This window comes from Drosophila mauritiana, chromosome X (genome assembly GCF_004382145.1).
Source record: "Drosophila mauritiana strain mau12 chromosome X, ASM438214v1, whole genome shotgun sequence".
NCBI classification, from domain to species: domain Eukaryota; kingdom Metazoa; phylum Arthropoda; class Insecta; order Diptera; family Drosophilidae; genus Drosophila; species Drosophila mauritiana.
In genome coordinates this window covers 15,992,973-16,010,176 of record NC_046672.1, presented here as the reverse complement: position 1 = coordinate 16,010,176, position 17,204 = coordinate 15,992,973, and the positions used below count along the sequence as shown (strand labels likewise).

At 41.2% G+C, this 17,204-nt stretch overlaps 1 protein-coding gene across 5 annotated transcripts in view; it reads left to right on the top strand.

Annotated features, from left to right (window-relative positions):
* Window positions 1–1,464: 1,464 nt before the first annotated feature.
* LOC117148630 overlaps window positions 1,465–17,204 on the top strand; it is a 30,236-nt gene continuing 14,496 nt past the window's right edge. For 2 of the 5 annotated variants that reach the window (XM_033316130.1, XM_033316125.1), the window contains exons 1-2: window positions 1,465–1,705; window positions 3,261–3,584. The gene's annotated coding sequence lies outside the window, so the exon portion shown is untranslated. Of the gene's footprint in view, window positions 1,706–2,585; window positions 3,585–17,204 lie in introns of those variants that run through there. The other 3 variants (XM_033316126.1, XM_033316129.1, XM_033316127.1) reach the window with 3 other exon arrangements.

Below are 17,204 nucleotides of genomic sequence, written 5' to 3'. Positions count from 1 at the left end.
CACACTGATATATATTCCCTGCCACTGTGCGTGTGTGAGTGAGTGCCTATCTTGTGGGCACAGCTCCATGTGCAACTTCTACATGGGGATACACACTCACGTATTTACTTTCGCATCCAATAAACAAAATGTGTCTACAAATCCAAGAACACGTATATATGGGTATATACATATATCTTTATATATTTGTGTGTACAGGGGGTATAAATTTATCCCATTTGTATGCAATTGACATTTGGTTTCTGCATTCAATTCCCCAAATGGGGCTCCCCCGAGTTTCGCAAAGGATTGCAGTTAAGAGCTTTAAGGCGCATAACAAGGCTTTTCGCCAATTTGCAGCCTTACATAAATTAGCATTGCTGTGTAATTTCCCATCCTTTTAAATTCCGCATGCAAGATAAATGTTCATCTGAAGCAAGGCATTTAAGCTATTTAAGTTAGAAATCGAACCGAAGACAGTAAAACGCTTGAAATTATCTTCCTTAAAATCTTAAAACGGGACTTAATCTTCTTTTTGTTGGAAAATTTGATAAAGCAAAGGAAAATCTGTTTAACTGCCAGCTTTGTTGTTATTTGCACGCAATAATCAAGTTATTTGGGCCATTTTGTTATCATCATGTTGGCAAGAAAGTTTTGCAAATGATTTAACAGAACGTCACACTAAGTCCAAATATAAGATAAATTGCTATATAAGATAAATTGTAGAAGGAAAATATATCTTATTTAGCAATAGTATACCAATAATTTTTAGTCTTTAAAAATCTGTAAAAACAGTACATCTACAACTGTGTTTCATCTTCTATTTTCAAAAAAGAAATAAAAAAAAAAAAAAATTAAAACTTTAAAATTTGAAATAATTTAAATGGGTCTGGGCATCAAACAAAACAAATTTAACAGATTATCGTACGTTAATGTATTTTAGCACATGAATTGCGTTTTCGTGATGTGATTTTTGTATCTAAACCACTAAAAGAAGTACCAGAACAACCATTTCGCACGGAAAACTGCCAATTGCCCATTAATAATTTGAACTGATAAATAATTGTACCCAAATGATAGGGAAGCACACAAAAATATTATAACCATATCGCAGGACTCTCTCTTAGCGCGCAAAAGAGCTGCCCAAATACTCTCTTCGCTCTCTTGCCGCTCTTAAGGTGCGAGCACTGCTTTCGACTGCTTGCATTTTGGACCTCTCCGCGCGAGTGCGAGTGAGCCGGCGATACAAGCGAATGGACAGCGCGTTAGAGTGTGTGAGGTGCTTTGTGTGTGCGCTCCTGTGCGCTGGTGTGCGAGTGTCCAGAGAATTCACATGTAAATAGAGCCGTTGCGTGTGTGTGCGTGCTTTGTTTGGCTCCCAGACTCGTTCGTTGCTCTCGCTGTTGTTGTTGTTTTTGTTTTTTTCTTGTACTTTTTTTTGAGCAGAGCGCCAAGCGGCAAAAGCAGCAAAAGCGGCGGCGACGTGATTTCAAACAGTGAAGTCGACTTGCCGCTGCCGCATCGCATCGCACCGCACATTTACCGCAATCGGTAATCGGGAATCGGTTGGGAAAAGAATCGAATCGGAATTGTAGTCCAGCGTTCGCAATAACAAAAAAAAACCTTGTCGCCGTTTTTTAAACAACCCAAAAAATTTAAAATAAAAAGTAAAAATATATTTTTAAAAAATCTAAAAAACCGTTTGTGTTTTGCCGTCGCTAAAACCGTTAGTTTATACATTTTAAGTTTCGTACTTTTTTTTATTGTTTTCACAACTGTTTTTACTGTGCTACCCACAAAAAAATAACAAAAACCAAAGAAATAACAAAAAACAACTAAAAAAGGATTCAAGTGAATTGGTATTGGTATTGGTGCTCCGCCCCTCGCAGGACATTCGTGAGTGTGGGTGTGAGAAAAAAATGAAGAGAGAAGTAGGAGGAGTGGGTGGGTGGGGGGTGTTCGGTTTGTCTTCCAGGATAACAGCGAATGTCCTGCTTCGTGTGCCTCCTATTTATTTACTTTTTTTATACCTCGGCTCCCAGCTGCTTCTTCTTCCCCTTGCATTCCAATTGCCGAGTCGCGCCATCTCTTTCGCACCCACGCCCAAGTGTCGCACGTCGCCCGTCGTCGTTTGTCGTTTGTCGCTTGTCGTTTTGTCGCTTGTCGTTGCGTCTTTTGGATTGGCTTCCTTGCTTTTTGCACACACACAAAGTGCGTTGCGCCTTCGTTTTTTACACCCACCCACGCCCACTGCTTGGATTGGATTACATATACACATGTACGCGCTCCTTTTTCTCTTTGATATATTTTTTCTGCCTTTTTTTTCTTCTTTTGCCTTCCTTCGTTTGGGGACATACCCAGCATCTCTGCCGGCAGCGCTGTCGACGTCGGCGTCGACAATTCGTTTTTTGTGACTCGTTTTTTTGCGTGTGCGTGTATGCGAGTGTGTGTGTTCGTGTGTGTGTGAGTGCGAGAGTGCGTAAGTGTATGTGTGTGCTCGCTAATATTGTCGTCGAGTGTCATTGGTCGAAAGGCAAACGAATGAGAGGCGGGTGGCGCAGTGCGGCGGGGGGGTCTTTTATTAGAACGAGAGAGAGTGGGCAAAAGGGGGCGTGGTGGTGGGCGATTGTAGCCGAATGGGTTTTTGATTGTGTGTCGTCGTGCGCGGGTGTCTCTGTGTGTGTGGGTGTCCCTCTATCTGTATAACTGTATGTGTGTGTGACTCGGTGTGTGTGTGTGTTGCGTTGCTGGTTTGTTTGTGTCGCAGGGCGTGAGCAAGCGAGATAGCAACAACTGCATGTGCATTGGCGCCCGCGAGTGCGAGCGAGAGCGAGTGAGCGACCGATTGGCAATAGCGAGAGTGCAAAGTGCATAAAAGTTTTTGGCCAGCGAAAAATGGCGACACATCGGGTGGGTCGCAAACGGGCAAGAAGAAGCAGCAGTAGCAGCAAAAAGCGACGCAACGCGACTTCGCCGTCCAAAAAAAGCAAGCAGCGTTCTCGTTCGTTTGTCGCGCGATTTTATAACCGTTTTGAAAAGCGGCGGCACTGCGAATTCCGCCTGTCGTCCGTCCTCTTCGCACGGAAAAATGTTGAAAGAGACACCCCCGAAAAAGAAAAATTCACAGCTAAATAAGAATCATATATAATATAGCACACCAAATATACCCAAAAGAACTTTAGTACAAAATGACAAACACTTCAATGTGAAAAAACGAAACCAATACCAAAATTCAGTGCCGGAATAAAACGTAATATGCCATATATATGTATGTATTTTAGCCCAGTTAAATGAGTTGATCAACATGAACTGCAGCAACGAAAAGGAAGAAGAAGACGTATCCTAAATTAACAGCAAATTAAGAAAAACGAAATACGAATTAGAAACAACAAAGCAAGCAAATCTAACAACATACAAGGCGGAGAGCATTTCGAGAACAACAAATAAATCTCGTGCACACGCACGTGGGCTTGCATGTGTGCGAGTATGCAAGTGTGTGTGTGAGTGTGTGTGTGTGTGTGAGAGAGCAACTAAAACAGCATCAACAACTACAAGCTGAGCAAAAAGCAACTGCAGCTACAAACGCACACTAACCGATTCTAAAGGTGAGTAAATCTAAAGAAATTCGGAAATATCCAAAAGATATTACTTCTGTATCCCTAATTATCAGCGAAATAATCTTAAAATATCTCAAGGACATGGCTCATATTAATTGGAAGAACTTAAGTGATAAGCCCTGTGTTTTCTTTTTTTCTATGATCTCCATGTTATATATAGCCAATTTAGATTACTTACAGAAGTAATATGTAGATTGTTTCATTGTTTTGGTTACAGATACAATCTTATGTTGCAACTTACCTATCGTATACGTAATTTTATCAAATTACAAGCAGCTTAAGCTAAATTAGATTTATACTTGAAACTTTACTAGGATTGTTAACATGAAAATATTGCGTGCAGATTGTGTTTTTCATTACAAATAATGATAAGAGCTTTAATCTGAACTTATCAGCAACAGCTTCAAAGATAACAGATTAGTACGCAGTTCATTTGTACATAGCAGACTTATGTTAATTGATAATTTCAACAAATAAATGAGATTAGGCATATAGTTGTTTATAAACTGATATTCAATAGGATTGAATTCATTCAATTTGGCTGCTACAACTTAAAAGCGACTTGCACTTTCCTATTTATTGCGATCATGTCACTTGTACCGGTTCCGTGTTCCCTGTCAACTTTTCACTATCTCCATTTGATCAAGTGCGATTTAATTAGCCTATCTGTAAGTGAGATTGCGTATTGTTGTTGCCGGCAAACCTGCTTATCAGGTGTGTTATCTCTGTGTGTGTGTCAAAAATGTTACCATTTTGGGACATGACACTTTTGTAATTTCGATGAAATATGTTATAAACTGATTTTTAAAGCATTTTTTCTGCACTTTTGGTTTGATATTTTATGTATTTCTTACAGTATGGTAACTGTGTGTAGTAGCAATATTATATTATATTTAAAACATATGTAACACAATGCTTAGCAGATTTCAATGTTTCTACCAAACTTTTCCTCTTTAAAGATCAAACTTGGTCTATTTAAAGATCATTCTTATGTATTCTTCCATCGATTTGGCAATGCAAATAGTGTATTTTACATTAAAAGTATCACAAAATGTAATTCTAATGTTAAATATACATTCGTTCTATTCTACAAATAACCTATTGCTATGCAATTAGCATTCACTTGCTGAAAAATGTATCATTTGCTAAGCATATTCACAGAAAAAAAAAGAAAAGAAAGAACAAGCGAATTTTGAAATGGCGTTGAACGATAATTCCCCCTAAGCGCTTTTCCAGCGATTTCCGAGCTCTTTCATTCAGCCTTGATTTTCCCTCAAACGAGCACTCCCCGCTTTTTTTCCCAGCCATATCTTCCATCTGGATTTTCTCATGAATTAAACAGGTCATTTTGGTTTTATTAATTCTCTTTTTTATTCAATCTCAAGGTCGGTTCCGCGCATATAATACTTAAATTGCGTGTGTGTGTGTGTGTGTGTGTGCGTTTGTGTTGGTGAGCACGTGTGTATTTGTATCTGGTGGAGGTTTTTGCCTAAACATTGATTTCCTATTCGCAGAAGTGATGAACAATAAGTGAAATGCGCACACGTATCTAGATTCCTCACTTTAAAAATGACACAAGGAATTCAGAACGGTAGCAAGTGAATGAATATATCGGAATATACCTGCCTTTTGTCTTTCTAACCAAGAACCTTTGTCAAAATGTTTACCTATATACGATATATCTAAACATATCATATATACATATGTATGTGCATGTATTTATGTGGGCGCAAGTGGCGAGTCACAGCGGAGGCCATAACTATATAGTCATATAATCGTTTGTTCGTGAGCTGTAAAACACAAGCATTGTAAATTTACACCATGCTTATAATTAGCAATAGAACGGCAGTTGACTTCTCCAGCCACAACCTCTAGACACCTTTCCACTCATTTCGCATCTTTTCACTGCAACTCCCTGTTGCAACACCATTTCAGTAACTTCATTTTCAATTTACATTTAAATGGAATTTTTTCAGGGCTAATACTTCTTCATATGACCAGTAATTGTTTCACCAATCTGCATATAACATGACTTCAAATAATTCACAACTCTCATACAGTATTTTTATTACATATTTAAATTAATAAAAATCGCTTTGAATGGCTTTTCTTCAAATCAATCGATGTTTTTTAAGGAATATTTCCGCAGGGCTTTGCCACTTTGTTGGGCAAATACACACACATTTTTGCTCAGTGTCATTGGGCAAGGCAGTCAAGAGACAAAGACCGAATGACAGGTACACCTCCTCCCACTCCGCCTGTCCCGCTCCCAACACCTGGGGATCATGCTTGGCTGACGACAAAGATTGTCGCTCAGGCGTCCACAATGGGCGCCAGTTTGAGTTGAGTCCAAGAGATGGGGTTGGGGATGGGGATTGGTATGGAGATGGAGATGGAGACGGAGGAGGCCCATGGCTCAGTGCCTCCAGCACCAGCTCTAACACCAGCCTGGTGCAAGACCGATCCGAATGGCCGATCCGACCGCAAGGTAAACAGTGCTAAAGACCCTCTGACACCTGCTTACAGTGCAACTGAATGGGCTGCGATTTCATTATATCATTGTTGAATTAACAAAGATAATTCGAAAAGGAAAAATACTCGTTCACAAATGTTACATTAATATAAATTATAAAAGAAAAGGTGAAAAATGCAAAACATAATTATAATAAATTGTTTAGCAATGGAAAAATGTCTGTACTTTAAAAGATGTTCCGCTTTAAATGTTAACACTGTGCCATAGTAAAATATAGAAAATATTTTCAATATTTTAAAATGTTTTCCGCCGTAAATATCGCTAATTTCAGTCCTTTGGTCATTTGGTTCTTAAGTATTTGCTCCTCTTTTCTATGCATTAACGCAAAATTGCCTGAAGCGAACTCACGTTAAAATGAGGCTGAAACTCCCAACGAGCACTAGCAAAGGATGGGAAATTGGGGCACACTGCGATCCAATCCAATGATCTCAATCACTCCTTCACTCGCCAGGACAGTAATAATTTTGCTCGATTTGTGCCTGCCTCCACCTTTGAAAACACCAAGAATGCATGGATGCGACTCGATGATCCCTTGCCCGCGGTGGCATAAAATAAAATAAGATTGCAAAGGCGGCGGCGGCAACAGCAAAACACACGAATCCGCAGATGCAATAATGGTGGACATGGGACATTGTTCTCACATCCACAGCTGCAGCCAAGGTGTATCCGCATCCACAGCGGCATCAACCGCATATATCCATATCCACGTCCACATCCAAGTCCGACCTCGTCATCGTAATTGTTGCTGCCCAGCGCCGGCTCGTATAATCCGTTGAATCCGCTGACCATCTCATCCTCATCCCGATCCCCATACCCATCCCCATCGCCATCCCCTTCCCCATTCCCATTCCCATTTCCAACCTTAACCCATTCCATTCCACCACCCCCGCCAGCCATGCCAGCGTATAATTGCAGAGCAGCCACCGCTGGACAGTGGTTCGAAAACGATTTATTACAGGGCTGATCCATAAGTTACAAGCCAGAAAGTTAGCCGAGTATCGTAAACCATATATTATGAATGATTTCGTTGCATGTTTGAGAAATTGATCATTTATGCTACAGACTTGCCCGAATATATGTTGGTTTTAAGCTTTGTGCCTATGGAATAAATACTTTTCTTCGCTTAGTGTTGGCAAGTGTGTGTTTTGATGCCAAGATGCCATCGAGCAATGGCCAAATATCCCGAAAGTGGCCAGAGAAATCGCACACATTCGACGTAATAACACCTTGGCGAGTGCAGAAATCATAACGATCAAAATATAGCCCACTGTGATCCAATGGGCCGCCGCCTCCGCTACCTCACAGCAAGCCACCAGATGTTCAATCTTCCGCTCGAAGTGCTCGATCGAGTTGGCAACAGTTTTTGGCCAGATCGTAATCGCTTTGGGTCGCTCCGTTCTTCAACCGATCGGCTATATATGTATGTTCATACATATATCCGCGTTGCATATACATATGTATTTGGGTATGCTATAGCTTGAACTCCTTCAGGTCGAGTTCCCTTTGGGTTTTTGCGGCAAAAAGGCGCAGATGAAGACGACAACTTGGAGCTTATGTGTCAGGTGCGCGTCGTGCCGCGAATGTAACAATTTATTGCACTCGCTTTTGCAGTGTTTCCTTGCCGCTTTTTGTCCCCCCACCCCCACTCCTTTTTTTGCTCCTGCTGCTGCTGGCACCAAATTGAATTTTCCAGCGAGCCCAAGTTGTTTTCGGCTTCTTGGTTATTGTTGTTATTGTTATTGTTCATCTTGTTGTTGTCGTTGTTGTTGCCTTGCAACAAGATTCTCCTCAGTTTTGTATTCCCCACTTATTGTCCAATTTTCATTACCATAACGAACTCAGAAATAAGCCGCGATTAAAGGGCTTTGTTGAATGGCAATGCGGCGCCCCCAAAAAGAAGTGGCAAAATATCAATGTTATTACCAGCTGATGCAAACATGATGCGAATCGGTCGGAATGTGAACTGAATCGCATTGCTAATAAGGCTCAATAGTACTCCAACTAAACTTAAACACTTAGTAGGGGCTTCTCTAAATCACTCTAAATGCTTATCATCTTTACCTGGAAGTAATTATTTTAGATATAAGAAATCAAAGTATGTGGTGGAAGCAACCTTTTTAACTAAAACTTAGGCAAAAACTTGCGTATAAAACCAAAACCAAAATAGTAGATCATTATTTCTCGATCTAATCGATTTTTTTTTTCGTTTCGTTTTTTCCTTTCCCGCATTTCGATTAAGCCATTACATAGCCTTATGTGTATTAATAATTAAGGCATGGTGTCGACCTTGCCGTCTGGCTGGTCAGAGATCTCAGATCTCAAAAGATCTTTCACGGCCTCGAGATTGGCTAGCCCAGCCGCCACTGTGATCGGTTCCCTCAGACAATGGAACACTTTGATTTTTTCTTGAAAAATATCTGTATACTTGTATATGTTTATACATTTGGTCAGAAGTGGCCATACGGCTGCGTCTATAAAATCGTGATTGCCACAAATTATTAGCATTTAAATATCAAGTTTTCGATAGTTATTTTTAGCATTTCAGTATCGAGTTCTAAATAGGTGTTTTTAAAGTATATATACATATATATAAAACTACAACTGTTTACTACCAGTCTGTTGCATAATATGTAAGCTGGCCATTTTAGGTACCGAAATTGGCAAACAGACGGACATGCATTTATACGCTTTATAGGGTAGGAAACGGTTACTTGTACGAGTACAATGAGCCCTTTTAACTGCACAAAGGACCCTTTTGTGGCCATGTTGCCTTGCAACGGTACTTTATAGGGTCGGAAATGCACCCCCCAACCAACCATCCTGCATACATTGCAACTAATCTATCCCTCGTACCGGCTGTATTTATTAACCAGCAATTATACCCCTTGCGATATCGCATTCATGTCGGAATTGAGGCTTTGGTGATTAGTTTTCGTACATGGAATTGACATCCAAATCAGAGCTTTTGCCTTCCTTTGATTAAGATCCATTGCCATCGTGTGCCGGCAACCCACTTGTTTTTCTTTTTTTTGGCGAGAAGAAGGGGAGCGGCTTGCAATTCAATTACCATCAGGTGGCTTCTTGTCTGTCGGGCATTGATATCGCCATCTGAGCAGTGATCCAAACAGAATACTTGGGAATCTACACGATGTCCGTAACTTATCTCGTCAGGGCTTCTTTTCCCTATCGCCATCTCTGTTCCTCGTAAAACTCAATCTATTTGTAGCAACTGAGTGGCGTGAGTGGCCCAAACGCACAGCTCTGGTCGTTTCAATAGTGTCTTGAGCTAATAAAGCGATAATGAGTAATGAGTACTAGCTATCTGTAAGAAATTACGCAATATTTATCGCAAGAAAAAATAACTTTTCCAATAGCTAAATATTAGTTATCGTTCTTGATCGTTGAAATGTTGTATTCTACAACGGAAATCGATACATCTTAATATTAATAATTAGCCATCAATTCGATGTAAAGTACGTATTTTTAGCTGACGCGATTTGATTTGGTTTTCAGATGATGAGGCTGCTGCTATTCGTGTGACGGGCGGTATGCTTTTGTTTGTCTGACGGCTTTGTCTCTATTCTGCCGACTGTTGCTGTGCTTTTGTAGCTTTTTGTGGGTTTTTCTCGACTGATGGCGGGAATGGCGGCTGCGTCTCGATCTTCTGTCGTCTTCACTTTGCCTGGGCACGAAAGATTAAATGTTTTTAATTTCGGCTAATTTGTGACATGCGCGACCTTAATGGCTTCTTTTCACATAGTAAACCTCGGCGTGCTTGGCGTTTAATTGCTCTCAAAAAAAAAAAAAAAATAGAAAAAAAGAAAAAAAGAGCTAAGCCAAAAATAAAGAAAGAAAGAAAATCATTGTCTCCCATGTGCATTGCATTTTCCAACGTCAAACTAACCGGTTGACAATTCTCTGGGAAAATCTGGCTGCCGCGCAATGAATTAATCATGCATTTGATGGCTTGAGAAATTAAGCGCGTTGCAGCGCGTTTTTAATATGCTTTTATATTCAAATTAACACGCATGCCAAACAGTTTCCATGAACGCAAATGCCGTAAAACCAAGCTTTTATTTTCACACACTAATAACATTGTTGGCCCTGATATTATTATGTGAATTATAGGTATAGTCACCTTTTCAGGCGTTTCCGAAATGTAGAAAAGATATATAAGGTCACAAATATTTATCCCATTTTCACATGTTACATACATGCATGTATATACATATGTATAGTACCAACTTTTATTTAATGGCATCTTTTTTTCGCTGTGCTTATGGCAAATCAAAGATAAGTAAGGGACTCGCTTTTAACGAGGCATACTGATGAATGCCATAGGCATAGAGTCAAAGATTTTCGATTGCCCCAGACATTTCCCCCCCACTTGACCACTTTTTCCTTAAGACCAAGTTCGCGCCTGGAGCAAGGTCTGCACTTGGAGAAATGCGGGATGGTTTGGGGAAGGAAGATTGACAGGGCAATAAAGAAATTATTGGATTATAAGCTTCACAAACCTTAAGAGGAGATAATCCCGAAAACGAAACAAAATGCCAGCTCTTTAATATATTGCCCTAACTGATTTTAATTATTTGTTGTGACATGGTAAAAGCAATTTGTTAGGATTAACACGGTTTTCTTGTTTCAGATGCGAATCTCAAATTTGTTTTTGTTGTTTTCAAAGTAATTTTTTTTCGAATATCAGGTATCTTTTTGTTGGTCCACTTCAATTTCTATTATGATCCTGATACAGTGAAACAAATTCTTTCCGCTCTGCGTTGGCGATTTTTGGCTTGGTGAGAACATGTTGACAAGTGCAGTGCACTGTGGAATAAAGAAGCTTAAATTTGGTGAAAAAAAGCGAAATGCAAAAAGGCAGAAAATGAAACTTAAGTAATTCATGAATATTACGAAAATATATGTATATGCTACATAGTTTAGTACATAATGTTTACTAATTCGAATTGAATAGATACATTTAATTGATCTTTGGACAGATTTTTTTCTCATTACGCTTAATGCGCATACTTTCAAACCACTTTGCCCCACTGTGCAGCAGCGCACGGTGCACACTCGTTCGCCACCATTTATTGATGTGGACAATTTGTAATGGCATGCGATTTCCTGCCGACCTGCACAACCAGTCCAGTCCGTCTCGGCTTTCGAGGTCTGGACCCAGCCTGTAATTGAACTCACGCTGGCAGCTGTGAGCTAATGACAAGCCGAGTCCAAGCAAAGCGTATTAGCTGATCCCAACTTTGGCCCGTGATCCGCAGTCCGTTCGGCTTTTTGTTTTTTTTTTTATTATTATTTTTTTTTATTTCGCTTTTCCCTTCTGTATCCCGATGTTCCTATTATCGCCGTCCCTTTCCCTTTCCCTTTTTTTTTTTTTTTTTGTATTGCCAATATTCTTCGCCATTATCTGCTGAAAATTGGCACACCGCATGGGACAACACACGAACACAATACACTCGCTGATATGTTGATTAGCCCGAGTTTTCATTTCCAATCCGTTGCGATCGAGATTTTATACCAGTATCTGCATAAATCAAAGATTGGTTTAAGCTGGCGACCTTCAGATTTGAAGAATATGTACCATAACACGCTACAAGCGTAAATTGTCCTTAAATTGCTTGTATGTATTTTTCATATGGAAGACACCCAGTATCATAAGTATTGTGAATTTAGACATATGTAAGATGAGTTATCAAGTTAAAGATGGACTTACATAAGTCTTAATCATAAGCAGACTTACAGCAGCTACCAATCTGCTGTTCGATTTAACAACTTTCAAAAGTGCAATTTTCTTTAGTAAGATCGCACATTTTTGCACAGTGTGCATTGTAGCTTGACCACAAAAAGCAGAGACAGAAAAAGGTCCGATTTCTTAATTATACATATATAATATATGGCTGTCATAGGAACGATGGGACGATCTAAATGGGGCGTGGTTGGCCACTTTTAAGCAAACTTAACCAACGGAGGCATGATATGGGCCAACAAATGGACATGTCTGGATCGACACGGTCCGGGTTTTTCGCTCAGATCGAGAACGTAAAGCCTTTACTATACCAAATACCAAATAGGGACGACAATATCTAGCTTTTAACAATTATTAGCCCATCCTAAACCAAGACAAATGAAAAGGTCTACATAAAAATCGTCTTCAAATGACAATGGAGGCTGATTTTCCACACAGAAAAGTGCGATTTGAGGCGGTTTTCGTTTGCATTAGATTCAATGAGCATCAGTCATCAAGTTTAACAATTGAAGACGGCAAACTGCAAACAACAGCAGCAACCAGTTAGCAAGATGTGGCCAAGAGGGGCTAGGTGCATGCAGTGCATTCTTGACATCGGGCTTCGTTGGATACTGTACGTTTTCGCACTGGTTGTTGTTTAATATTTACACCTCGAACGGGCAAATCCATCAAAATATAGCAACTCGTTATGTGCCAAGACGATGGAGGCGATGGAGACGGCGAGAGAAGACGATGGCGTAGATGGAACTGTGGGATTAGCGATTCCCCGAGAAGAAAAGAGGGCGTTACCTGGTACCCCAAAAGGGTCGCCGGAAGGAGAGGGCGGACACACTGGCAAACCTGGCAAACCTGGCAAAACTGGCAAACTGGCGGGAACATCTCGGACCAAGTTCAGTTTCTGTTTGATTTTATTTAATGGCATGACAAGGTCAAGTCGCCACTACCACTACCACTACCACTTGGCCAGACTACGCAGCCTCTCCAAGCGAAGACCGCAAAGCACAAAAAGAGCAAAAATCCAAAATAGGGACACTGTGGTGGAGCATGGGGAAGTGGAAATGGAGGTGGAAATCTTTGGAGGAGTAGGACGTGGAGGTGGAGTTGGCGGTGGTGGAGGAGGAGGTGCCTTTGAGTGGAGTCGGCAGCTACCTGCCGACTAGCAATCGGTAAAGCGATGAACGCGCAAGTTGGGCCGGGCCATAAGTCACAAAGCAATTACAGTGAATTGCTTTTTACAGGCTCAACTGCGAGTCCAAGTCGCAGGCCGGGATCGCAGCTCTCTACTCCTGACTGCTGACTGCTGACTCCTGACTCCCAACTCCAGTTCCAGCTGCAGCTCCAGCCCAGCTCCAGCCATCTTAAATAAATGGAGGAGCAATAGAGCAGAGCCCAGCGGCATGGACGGCAACAACGGTCAGATGAATATGAAGAAGCGGGTGGAGCACACTGGACAAAATGACCAATTTGGGAATGGCGATCTTGTGCATGGCCAACAGAAGGTATCTGAAGTTTGGTTCACTCTTTTTGGTGCCTAAAAGTCAGTTGACATGAAAATTAGTTAGCTCAACCATTAAGTTTATGAGTTTTTTCTGCAAACATATTTAATTATTTGTGCCAGTTGAAGCTGGTTCAATTTTATGAAAGCAGTTCACTTGTATTGCTTATTAAATCAACAAGTTTAATGGTTTTTCTCCCTGTATAGTCTAAGATCATTAGATTTGGTCAAAACCTTAGCATTAGTCTTCTTTTGATAGAAACTATGTGGTAAATATAAAAAAGGAGCTACAGAGAATCCAATGTAAAGAATTTCGTACTCAGAGACTTCGTTATTATGCGACTAACTACTGGAATTGCATTCCATTCCATTCAACCTTTTTTTTTTTTGCCCAAATTGCGTACAGTGTGCTATAAGATGTTACCGATTAAAGGATGGATACTAACGCACCAGTGTCCACCCACCGAGCACACCACACCAAACGGAAACCAAAATGAGTACCAAACCGAACCGAAGCACTCTTCCTTTTTTTTTTTTGTCGAGCTGAGTTTGTTCGCTGAGAAGGTGGCGACTAAAAAGCTGTGTGCGAACCCTGGGTTTCATAACACTATAAAGATGAAATTGAAACCGATTACCGCACTCTTGAAAAAAACGATCAAGTACCACGAATGCTCGCGGACACATTTTACTCATGTAATTTTATTGCGGCTGCGAATGATTGGCAATTCTCGCTAAAAGATAAAGCGAAGGGGAAGGCTGGACCGATGGATGGATGGATGGCCTGGGCGGCTGTACAGATGGACAGATGGACGGATGGTTGGATGGTTGGCTGGCTGGATGGATGGATGGTTGGCTGGCTGGAAAACCAGTTACCGCCGTTGCACAATGGCGAAGCAATGTGATGCGACGGGTCCATGACTGCGGCTTGATAATGCCAAAAAAAGGGGATTATACAAAAACGAGCAAGAAAAACAATGGCAAACGAAATCAAACAGTTAGACGAGACACCTGCCACAGAGACTGATTTTCTTTCCTTTTTTCTGTTTAGTATTAACTAGATATATATGTATACTAGATACGAGCATGTGGAGCCTAACCCATCCAATTCAATCACCCAACAGAGGCAGAGCTAGAAAGTATGGCAATCTCGGGCCATCATAAAATGTGCGAATGAGAACTGAACCCGCCATTTCCTTGGATGTGAATGTGAGTGTGGATGTGAATGCGAGTGTGAATGTGAGTATGGATGCGAGTGTGGATGTAAACGCGCTAACATTCGCATCCGCGTGCAGAGCCGTAGATCAGCAGGCATCAAAAACGGAGGGATGGGGGGGAGAGGAGAGACAAAAGCACTTATCTTGTCTCGGGCTCAATAAGCCAACCTGTCAGCAGGAGCGGGAAAGGTAAAGGCCATGGGAATGCAGATGGACGCGGACTTGGACGTGGACTTGAACTGCCTTGGAACAGGGACATCGGCACTTTGCTCACATCTTTCCCAGCTTGGCTGGCAATGAACCACGTGAATAGAAATGACAATAAATTTCTAAGAAATATTATCGTATAAGTTCATAATATGAACAATGTGACTCCTCAGGTATTTATCTGAGTGTACTTAAACGATATAAAGAAGGGAATATTATAAGATACCACCTTCTACTAACTTAATCAACCAAATACGACATCTATGCCATAAGGTCAAATAAAAACCTTTAGTCCCATATCTCAAGGATTTTGTTGTGCTCTTTACAACCTTTCCTAAATCAGAAGTCCTTGCTCCAGATGACACATTCTACCTGGACTAGGTGTCGAGTTAGACGACAAGGTTGATGCGTCCTGAGATCTGAATGGATTGGAGTGTTTGTTAAGGAATTCATCAAGGGGAGCCGTGGGGTAAATGGAAATGCAAATGGGAATGGAAATGCACAGCATCGATGTGGCAGGCAGGTGAGCCCTGAAATTGCGACTGACTTTGCATTCGAGTCTGAGCATTTCGAGTCTTTAGCACCGTATGAGGTCTACCCCGGCGAACGGAGAGAATGGATTGGAAAGGTTCGGTCATGGACTGAGGGATAATATTCCCGCTGTTTTCGGTTCACAGCCCTCTGTTCCTGTTCACATTATATGACCATTCTTGGCGATGGCGGTGGCGTCTTCACTTCCAGGCCGGAGGATCTATCCCATTGTGGAAAACATGGTCGGTGATACTTTTACGAGCGAATATTACTCGAATATGACGATCGCAGATACCCATTGCCATGGCCATATGGCAATTTGTTGCCATCTTATATTCACATCCAATTGCCGGACACTGCAGGGCTTTTCGTTTTGATACTGCCGCTAGTGGCTGGTTGCCACGATCTTGGGTCCGATAAAAGAGCTTTCCTCTCTATCTTTCATTCTGCAAGCTCAAGGTGCATCCATCCTCGCTCAGCAGCTGCTCCCTAGGAAACCTTTCAGCTGCCATTCGCTTGGGAAGGAGCCAATCACTCCTAGCCCGGATATTTCCTTCTTGGCCACATCCAGCCATCTTAATATGCAAATCTATAAACTGTTTTCCGAATGGTTTTGACGTTATTGAATATGCTTGTGAAAATGGCCAAGAAATATTTTCTTTCAATTAGCGGTGTTAATCAAAAGCACAGATTTTATATTGTCTATATATTTGTGGTTTTTTCCAGTTTTTAAACTCTATTAATTGTATTCTGTCTTATATGTACAAGTTGTTTTGTGTTCAGTGTAGTGTAGTTTTTCATTTAAAAGCAATTCTGTTAGCCTTAATTGCAACTTTTTTATTTTTCCTGTCATTTGAATACAAATTCTTGAGAAAATGAGTGTATGTAACAGTAGTAAGCTATCAATCTTCCGAAGTCCACATAAACTTCAACTGAAGCGATAAAAAATTTACGATTGATAAAGTTCAAGTACTGAGTCGTGAATTTAAGCATTAGATTTAACTAAATTCCACACTGTCTAGTCTACAAACAACACCTCAGCACGAAAAACAAACGATGGATGGCGTTTCTTCAGTTACACCTGCTGCCCGAATGTGTTTCTTAATCAAATCGCTTCGGTTACATTTCGAGCGAGTAGTAATAATATCGATATCAGATGGAGAAGTCGAAACTGAAACTGAAACGCAAAGGACACAGGACACGCGGTGGAAGATGAATGCCACAACGCACGGTAGAGACGAGAAATAACATAAACACAAGAGACAGACCAGACAGAAACAAGGAGAACATGCCCCCTAAAGTATGAAATTCGCATAATTTTCGAGACCGATCTCAGTGGCATGACAGAGCCAGATAATCATTTAATGCCCTCCGAGCGGAACGCCCCTGGATGAAAACTGGTACGAGAGCTAATAACGTTGCGCCGCGATCCACCGATCCACCGATCCAGCGATCCAGCCACGAGTGTGTCCAGCGGATCCAGCTTCGGATCGAAAATGGGAACTCTGGGCAATGAGGATTGGGATTCGGAATGGGAATGCGACTGGGACTGCATGATTGGGGGACTGAGTAGCGAGGATTGAGGACTGAGAACTGAGAAGTGTGGTAACTGGGAACTGGGCCTTTTGACTCCACTCGACTTGACGCTACCCTTGACTTTTTCGGCTTGTGTGTTTTATTTTTTTATTATTTTTTTTTTGCCTTCTCGCCGACGTCGTCTGCCGCCCATTTTTATTTACCTTATTCGCTGGCGTTTTTCCCTATTTTTTCTCGTTTTTATTTCAGCTTTTTCGGATTGACAGCTCTCGAGTGACTCTCGCAAGTGTTTTTGGCTTCGGGTTTGAGTTTGAGGTACGGGTTCGGGCGA